At 38.9% G+C, this 10,034-nt stretch overlaps 1 long non-coding RNA gene across 1 annotated transcript; it reads left to right on the top strand.

Moving 5' to 3' along the window:
- The first annotated feature begins 5,124 nt into the window (after nt 1-5,124).
- Nucleotides 5,125-9,615, top strand: LOC120314245. Its single transcript, XR_005558384.1, has 3 exons — nt 5,125-5,344; nt 6,389-6,612; nt 9,447-9,615. It is a non-coding gene; the product is annotated as an uncharacterized LOC120314245 (long non-coding RNA).
- The last annotated feature ends 419 nt before the right edge of the window (nt 9,616-10,034 follow it).

Consider the following 10,034-nt stretch of genomic DNA (forward strand, 5'->3'; position numbering starts at 1 on the left):
TATCATCAGTTTATCTTGACTTCTTTATGGGCAGAGGTTACACTCCAAAGCTCTATCCATCCCCTTTTTTACTTTCTAAAGATAACTAGTTTATTTGGGAGCTGAAGATATCCTTCAAAATAACAATCATGCTTGTGGCTATGTTACAGCAAGCTACCTCCTTCCAATTTAATTGCTATTTTTTAAAGGATTCTTTTAATTAAAAAGAAAATCAAGCAGTCTGGCAGGTGCCTCCCTCTGGTCAAAGAGAAAGATTAAAAGCAGGACACAAACAGACTGGAAGAGATTTATTCCATGAATAAGAAGCAGAATGGCAAGTATTTCCATGCGACTTTAAAAGAAAAACTGAAATATGTTTGAGCAATACAAAAATGATTATGAATCAAGGAAATGTAGTCATGTCACATTGATGGGGAGCACATCTTTAAACAGAGATTTGAAACAAAATAAGAAGCCAACATGGAGACTTCTGAAAGGGTGACAGTAACATAATCAAAGTGATGAGGGAGAACATTTATTTTGGTATTGATATGATCTGAACAGCCTGGAATGGAGAGCTGGCCGGAATTCTCCTGGAGATACACCATGAGCCACTGAAAGTAGTAATTCAGATTCCTCCTTCTTTAGTTTCATTTCTTGCTGAGAGCAGAAAGACATTATGTCAGACATTTCGTCTTACTATACACAAAGAAAGAGGAAAAAGCAACTTGATTCAGAAAACTGGTTTACCGTCACATGCATGCTCCTTAGGCTAATGTTTTTCATTTTTTTCCAGCACTGCTGTGATAAGAAGTGCACACATGTTGTCAGATACAATTGGCAGGATCCACAGTTTGTTTAGCAGGATATTCAGTGTACATTAGTGATTCTGAATCTGTCTTTGAAATGGGAATTGAAGTGGCCTAGGCCCTGAGTTCTATTTGTTGTTGTTAATTGCGAAGTCATGTCTGACCCATCGCGACCCCATGGACAACGTTCCTCCAGTCTTCCTGTCCTCTACCATCTTCTGGAGTCCATTTAAGTTCACACCTACTGCTTCAGTGACTCCATCCAGCCATCTCATTCTCTGTCATCCCCTTCTTCTATTGCCCTCAATCTTTCCCAGCATTAGGCCCTTCTCCAGTGAGTCCTTCCTTCTCATTATGTGGCCAAAGTATTTGAGTTTCAACTTCAGGATCTGGCCTTCTAAAGAGCAGTCGGGGTTGATCTCTTCTAGGACTGACCGGTTTGAACACCTTGCAGTCCAAGGGACTCGCAGGAGTCTTCTCCAGCACCATAGTTCAAAGGCCTCAATTCTTTTGCGCTCAGCCTTTCTTATGGTCCAACTTTCATAGCCATACATTGCAACTGGGAAAACCATGGCCTGGACTATACGCACTTTTGTTGGCAGGGTGATGTCTCTGCTTTTTAGTATGCTGTCCAGATTTGCCATAGCTTTCCTCCCCAGGAGCAAGCGTCTTTTAATTTCTTGGCTGCAGTAATCAGTGGTCATTTTCCCATTGTCCCAAATTCTTGCCTCAAGTCCCTTCTCAGCTGATACATTCCTTACCTCCATTTCCCATAGAGAGTCAATACCTTCATCTTGCAACTTACCTCTTCCAAATCCCCAAATATGCTATAGCAGCAATATATAATTATTGTATTACAATTATCATAACAACAATAACAATAATAATTCATATACAATATATAGTTACTGCATGTAGAAAAGATGTGCTGCAATGTTGCCATCATTTCATCTTAGCACTGGAAACAGTGAGGGAACGGCCCCCTCTGCCTTGGCCCTGGCCCAGGTCAGCTGGGAGCCAATGTACAATTTTGTGGTGGCCATCTATGCTGAAACACATTCAGTCTTAGCTCCATAAGGCCCCCCCTGCATGGCCTGAGAGAAACAGCGAGGCTCCTCCAGTGGACCATGCCTTGGCACTTGCCCTGGTCCCACCCCCTTCTGCCAGAGACTCTCAGATCTATCTCACTCCTGCCCAGGTCCCCACAGGCACCCTTGACATGAACGATGTAGAGCTGGCCATACCCATCCAGTAGGCCGCACCCACCCTGGCCACACCCACCCAGCCCCCTGAGGGCAACTGCAATGCTGATGCAGCCCTCAATGAAATTGAGTTTGACACCCCTGCTCTAGAGCATCTGATAAATTGACCTCTTGCTGATGGTCTTAACAGATGGAGTTTTGTTTTTGTTTTCCGGAAGAATGCTTCCCATGCAATCTCTTTTATATAAAAGTAGCTGATGGAAATCAGACTGTACCTTTTTAATTCCACCAATGGACATTAAGGAAGGTGAGTTTAGCCCATATACAATTTCTGATATGATGGTTGGAGGCAGGACATCATAGATGGAACATGGTTCTTGACTGGCTAAGGCAACAGTCATTCTCCCAAAGTGAGATTTTCATCTGTCCCCCACTTACTATAAAACTAAAAAAAAAAAAAAAAAGGATTTAGGAGAAGAAAGATTGGGTGGTGAAGGAAGGATTGCCTAGAAATATCCAAGAGAGATCCAAGCTGATCTCTCTCCAGTCGTTCTCTCTGTAATAAACACATGCTGAAACCTAAGAGGTTTTTAAAGGAATTATTGAGGAACTGATTCAGCTAGGCAGACAGTATTGTTTTCACTGGGAATTTTGTGATGTGATTATTGCTCTTCCTTATTTTATCTATATTTCCATTTCTTCAGTGAAACTCTGGGCATTTGGCTTAATTCATTTTATAAGGGAATTTATGACTAAATGTTTCCCAAGTGCAAGACTGAACCTATCTAACCTTGTTTTAACATTTCTTCAGAGTTTATTAGGTTCTATATTTCTGGGCTTTGAACCAGAAGATTATACCATCATCCTTTCTATTTTCCTAGAAAGGAGCTAATACAAAGATTTGGTAAGGATTCCCCAGTGGACAGTAGAGGGTCAGAAAGTTCACCATGACTTATGGTAGTATTTCATAACCACTTTTTACTAGGAAAATCTTGAGAAACGATCTGTCCACCCAGATAAGAAGTAAGGAGTTTATAACAAATGAACATAATTAATGTGCTACAAAATAAGATTGGGAGAAATTGCTAGTATTGCATTTTTATTTTTTCCCTCTTGTTCTTGGTTCCTTGCCTCAATCTATTGGCCAGTTACCAGGAAACAGAGTGACCACAGCATGCTCTATGTTTCAAAGTGGCAGAACTAATGATGATTAGAAGTCAATTTTAAAGTGCTGTGTGAAGGGCTAGCTGGGGCCAAAACTGTGGCATGGAAATGTCTGATTCTCTCATATAGTCAGTGTTTCTGAAGTCATTTCTGGACTTCCAGGAAAGAAATGGCAAATGGAAAATGGCTCTGCTAAAAACAGAGCAGACAATGAGACCAAAAGAAGCTGGCAAGTAGACCAGTTATTCATAATTCCTCTCAGGACAAGGCGAGGACTTAAGATCACCCAAAGGTGCTCCATACAGTTGCTTTTTATAAGAAAACTTCAAGATAGTGGTCTCTGTTGGCTTTAGAATTCTGGGACATGAGGGAATAACCATCTCCCCCCCCCAACCATAGCTGGCATCTTCAAAAGGACGCTTCCTTTTCTAATTACTTTTGAATATTGCTGGTTCACTGCTTTTCAGTTATTAGGAACCTTTAGATCAATAAGGTTTATAGCACTGGAGTTTCCCTCAATCCTTAGGAAAAGAAGTTTTAAACACAATTTTGAAAAATTATTTTTTGTTATAAAAGATGAACAAGTTATATCTGATAATATTGAGACTAATTTGAAAGTCGAGTTAAAAAGGACAGGCTAGAAGAATGGTGTGGAAAAAGATGTTACACTGGACATACAAAAGAAGTCAGATGATATCTTATTAATTAAAAGATACACACAAATAACAAATCAAGAGAGTAAATAGATATGTTTTCTTATATTGGATAAAAAAGGCCTGTTAGTGAGAACAGAGGACCAAGTCAAGTGATTTCACATCTGACTGGTAAATCCGAACTTGGCTATTACTGAAATACCATAAAGTGGGGAGCTGAATTGGTGGGAAAAAATATTAAATCGTAGAATGATTGGGGGGGGAGGGAGAGTCAAACTTTCTGTGTATTTCTTCCCTACTTCACACTGGCTTACATTACCATTCCTTTTTTCTCTTCTACTTTTCTTCTGAACAAATTTGCTAACCAAAATGAACTCTATCAAGGGGGGGGGGGATAGTGTGAGAGTTGTATGTGTAGGTAAATAGTTCTATTCTCCAGTCCTTCCCTGTCTTAAATGTCTCTGTCCTTGTTGTGTTACAATTCATTCAGACTCATTTGCTTCACATGGGACAATAGAAAGTTAATTTTAGAACTTGCTGAAATTGAACAAGCACAATAAAGAAATTAAAGTTCAGTAATTAGCAGAAGATTTGTCCTAAATTCCAAATTAGCGCTATAATAATGACAGCAAATTGCAGCATTTCAACATAAGTAAGCTATAAAATTCTTGTTCAAGTCTTTTCCAATAAAGTTTTCCTATCACCCTCAGTGTGCTGACATGGTATAATGATAGATATGCATTATTCGGTATTACCATGGCTTCAAAAAACCTTATAATATAATGAGCTAGTCCAGTTTGTAATGAACTTTGCTTTTACCCTTTACAAATGTAGGCTAAAAACCAGCAAAAATTAGGCAGAAGCCACAGCATCACTGCCAGGGGAAACTCTCCATTCACCACTTCAATCATATCCTCACCATTCCTTCAATCCTTGATCCACACAAAAGGAGTAGAAGGAAGAAACCAAGCCAGCTAACACTTTGCATGGCCCTGCTTCCCTTGCCAAAGGGAAAAAAAAGAGAAAATCAAGAACTGTAATCTATTTCACCCCTTTAAGTCAAGCCAGCATTTCTTTTATAGGAACTTAAATCATCTGAAGCTGCCTGGAGGAAGAATGAGACAATAGGCTTCTGTTTCTAACTGCGATGACACAAAAATGTCAAAAAAAATGCATAGTGACATCATGATACAAGCTCTAAGCTTCAGTACTTGAATCACAATGACACACACAAGCATGTTAAGGGCAGAGGTTTGCATTATGATGTCATAGCACACATTTTGTCATTTACCCCATTCCTTGTCTCACCCTGGAGATGCCTGTAGCAAAAGTCCACCCACAGGCCACCCACAAACTATGTAGAGCTGGACTGTTGCAAAAAGAAATACTACTTTGGTATGATTTGGGTTATACCTCGGCAAGAAATAAATCAGCTCAGCTGCCAAGATTAGCCAACATCATGGGAACATAGAACTGTGGACCTGTTTTTAAACTGTCCTGAAGTCATCTTGTGAAAGTACCTGGAGATTAGGAAGAGGTAAGAATGGCCTTGAGGTTTCCAGCTAGTGATTCTTATTATACAAAATGCTAAATCATAAACTTCGGGTAGCAACTTGATTTGGTGTGTTAATTGTGGTTAAGCCAAAACCAACCAACCAACCACATCAAGGCTTAACATGATGCCCCAGTTCACACATGCTAAGGTATAATGTGGTTTGTTTGGTTTTCACTTAGTTATTTTCATTTGTAAAGAACTGTGCATGGTTTAACGAGATGTGCACATTCTCAGGAATCCTCCCAACTTTCACCTTCAAAGATTAATACAGTCTATCTTTCAAAACAAAAACTTTAATCTATAGTGCTATTTTTTGAAAACAGAACATAACAAAATGTATGTATTGTCATAAAGCACATTTGGAAATGTATATCTAAATGAATAGATGTATTTTCCATTCAGATTTTTGTACAGCTTTATAAAAAAGGCAGTTGTATATCCCAGGTACAGGTCTTTCCACTCTTTCATCTATCTATCTATCTATCTATCTATCTATCTATCTATCTATCTATCTATCTATCTATCTATCTATCTATCAAAATGTAATGAATTATGGGATCAATGCATCTAAAGAATATTCAGATGTATTGTGCCATAAATCCAGTGGTGGGATTCAGCCAGTTTGCACCACTTCGGCAGAACTGGCAGCTAATTTTTTGTTGCCCAGGCCCAGAATGGACTTCCAGAAGTGGCATCCACACAGAGAGCCGGTTGTTCACATATTTGAATCCCACCACTGCATAAACCTAAATAAATTAGAAAGTGTTCAGTTAGAGACTGACCTCTTGTGCATGGAAGCTTCCTACATAATAAATCTGTTTATCTTTAAAGTATGACAACACTCCTTGTTTTTGTTGAAAGAAAAGGGACCACTAAGATTATATATTTAGAATGTCACAAGGAAATCATGGGTTAGTTGACAGCTACAGTATATGCCTGGGAAAATTGCTAAGACAGTGCATAAAACTGTGCAGCCCATTGTACTTTCTTTTTTCATTCTTGCTTCCTACGTTTTTGGTTTTGCAGTAGACTTTCTTGCTGATATGTACGGCCTTCTGCTTATGGATGTTTGCTCCAACTTTCAGAGGCAAGAGTATGAAACTGCTCAAGCATTTCTATTTTCATCCTAAGCAGAAGTAACTTTTTCTGTGGTTTCAAGGAGAAACATTTGAACATCAGAGAGACAAGACTGAGCAGGTGGAAAAGCTGAATGAAAATCTGGAAGAATTCTCTATATGATTTTTTTTTTGGTAAGAATTTCAGAATACCTTTGGAATGTAAGATCTTGCTGTATTGGTGCTGTTGCAGTAGAACATATGGTAGGAAAATTCTGACCCTGCTTTCAGATGTTATGATTTCATGAGATCAACTGCCCTTTGTTCAACTACATTATTGCTGTCATCATTACCATCATCATAATCACCATTAATTTTGTCATTCCAAAAAGTTAGAGAAAAGATTGAAGCAATATCTGAGACATAATTGTCCTAGTCCTTTTTACTTTTCATGCCTTGACATTCAAAATGGGTGACATTTGGTATTTGGTGCAAGATGATCAAAAGACCTGAATTTTATTATATACCATAGTAACTCCTACTTAAAGGTTAGGGTTAGGGGGAGTGATGGCAAAAGGCTCTGCTGCCACTGTGTCTCCCTCGCCACCTCCCTCCGCCAGCCCTCTGTCGCCATCACTGGAGAGAATGGAGAACAGGAAGTGGAGTGAAATCTGTGCAGTGATGCAGAGCAGAGAAGAGCACTTATTTGCTGCCTTGCATCGCCCCACATCTCCCTTCTCTGTTCTCAAAATGGCAGCCCCATTTCCTTCTGAGTACCTCCTGAAAGCAAAAAAAAATTCAACACTAACCTGTTTTCCAGCTCTGGTGCGTTTCTCTCCTGCTGAAATGGAGTTCGTGGGATTAAAAAAGGTTCAGTCAGATCTTCCAACTTCTTGTGAGATTTTTTTTTCCAGTGGTGGCGACTGAGGGCTGGCAGAGGGAGGCGGGGGGGGAGGCTTGTGCCACCCAATTAAGGCGCAAGCTACGGGAGAGTTGGCGGAGGAGAAGGGGGTGATGGCTGCTGCCGGGCAGGTGATCTGTGGAGCAAAGTATGAAGAAAGTCCCTCCAGCAGCACACACCCCCTTCTCCACCTGCCTCACCTTGTTGTTGCAGCGGCCAGCAGCACACACCCCCTTCCCCATCTGCCTCACCTTGTTGTGGCAGCGGCATGTGCCACGTGGCCTCCTACCCATTGTGGAAGCCAGGTGGGACAGAATGGGCGGAGTCCTAATTAGGGCTTATTTTTGGAGCAGGGCTTATGTTAGGCCTACCCAAAAAAATCAGGGTAGGTCTTTTTTCAGGGTGCAGTTTATTTTCAGGGAAAATAAGCATCTATATAACTCACCAGATAAGTAGAAATCTGAAAATTAGCTTAGACTCCAAAGAATTAAAGAAATTCTTTCAGAGAGTATTATAACTACTCAACACAACTGGAATTCTTTAGCAGACACAAAGATATTTTTCAAGCTAGATGAATCTCCATATGCCCCAAACAAAGAAAACACTACTTTGGTCTATAAAACACTACAGAAGAACATGATCATTGGTTAAAATCCAGGTCTTCAAATACTAAACCGAACAAAAGGAAATATTTGAACTTTCAAAAAATATACGGTAGCATTTGAGAAAAATACCAACAAAACAGGGCATTAAAGTAATTTTAGGTTAAGTACACCCAGTCATAGATATGCCAAAACTGACATGCCAGAAAGAGGATGAGATATTCATGGGAATAGTAAATTGCGTGTTGTTATAGTAAATGGTAATTATGGTAAACTATGTATCCAGATTCATTCCTACTCTTCAGACAGAGGGTTTTCTTTAGTCCTATGAAAAACAACAGACAATTACTTGTTCACATTGCATGATAAATACTATGCTGTGGTAATAACATTTCAAATTAAGAGGACTTGTTAGAACAAGCAACTATAAAACACCTCCAAATTTTCTTCACTACACAGGACATACTATAAGTTCTGATCATAGATCACAGACCACACCATTGTTTAAAAATATTGCCACCTGATGGGTTTGAACATATGACATCAAACTCCTAATGTCCACAAGCAAATGAATTTGCAGAGAATGGACTAAGGATAGTCAAAACATTCTTAAGAAGGCCTAGAGATGCTGAAGAAGATCCTTGTTTAGCAATGTGGGAAGTCCCCAGGTGAGCTTTGTATGGGAGACATAGTGGCATGTATTCCAGTTACAAATCCATGGAAATCCTGCAGTGTAGAGCAAAAGAGACAGAGATACATACACACAATTTTCATCACAATGACAGAGCTTGTCTCTTTATCCACTTTTACCAAATGGAGCTATCAAAGCAGACAATCCAAAATTTATGTATTTATTTAATTTATTTATCAAATTTGTACATTGCCTACTTCACTTAAGTGACTTTGGGTGGTTTACCAGAGACATTAAACGAAATAACATTGTAAAGTTCTCCATAATCCTATGAAGTCAAAATAGCATCAGAACTGGCTCTTTGATATAATTGAAGACCCCTTTTTTCAATTTTACCCAAATGAAAGACACCAAATAGTTTAAAGCATTACAAACAGAAATTTGAGAATAACCATTATTGACTGAGGATAATGAAGGATATTGAAATATTATTATACATGTTAATAGAGAGGGCATGCAATCAAAAAGTCAAACAGCTTATGTATCAAAAGTTGAATCTGTCCACCTTATGAAGAAAAATAGCTTGTTCCTTGCACTATGTTAAGTTCCTTTTTGTTCCACATCAGAACTGAGTCCAACCCAGTCCTTATAAACATGGTCTGCTGACCTCTTGTGTCATTGCCTTCTCATAAATGAAAAATACACATTCCAGTCAATGATGCTAATTAAACGGGTTCAAATCCTAGTGACTTTAAGAACAAACCCATGAAGTTTTCTAGAGAGCTTTTAGGAGTTTGTATTCACTAGCAATGTTTAGCAGAACCCAGTCTTTGACAGAGTAATGGACAAGCTGCCAGCATAATCTCTGAATCACTGACTGTCTTTTGTCTTTTAGGTGCCAGATGTTTTGCCATTAAAAAAAAGAACAAGACAAGATTGCTTCAATTATGGCTTGATGAATTGATTAATGGTGCTCCAACATCATGGAAATAGGAATTAAAACTGGAGGTGCCGAGCCATTCCAAGGATTTTGAAAATAAATAAAATTTTACTTTCAAGCTGGTGATGGGGCAGCATAATATATTATTAAAGAGAAAAGAAGATTGAGTAGAAATTATGTGCATGGGCTAAATCCTATACCCAAGTGTCTTAATTATATACAAATCTGTTTTTTTATTTTTTTTCTTTCTACCAGTGCACCACTGAAATAACCATGTACAGTAATGCAAGGCCTATAGCATGTATCAAATGAACGAAGCAAAATATGCATAATCATGAGACTTACAGAATTTATGACCTGGGTCATCTGATTGCTTCATTGACTGTTCACAATGACTTTCCTATGACACTTAGGCAATTAGGGGTAAAGCCAAACAAACATTGTCAGTGTTGGAGTTATGGAACAAGAGAATGGGAATTGTCAGGAGGAATGGGCTTCTTAACAATCTAGTCAAGGAAGGACCTCAGGCATATGTTAGAAAAA

Source organism: Crotalus tigris, unplaced genomic scaffold, assembly GCF_016545835.1.
Source record: "Crotalus tigris isolate CLP2741 ecotype Arizona unplaced genomic scaffold, ASM1654583v1 scf7180000017576.4783729, whole genome shotgun sequence".
NCBI classification, from domain to species: Eukaryota; Metazoa; Chordata; class Lepidosauria; order Squamata; family Viperidae; genus Crotalus; species Crotalus tigris.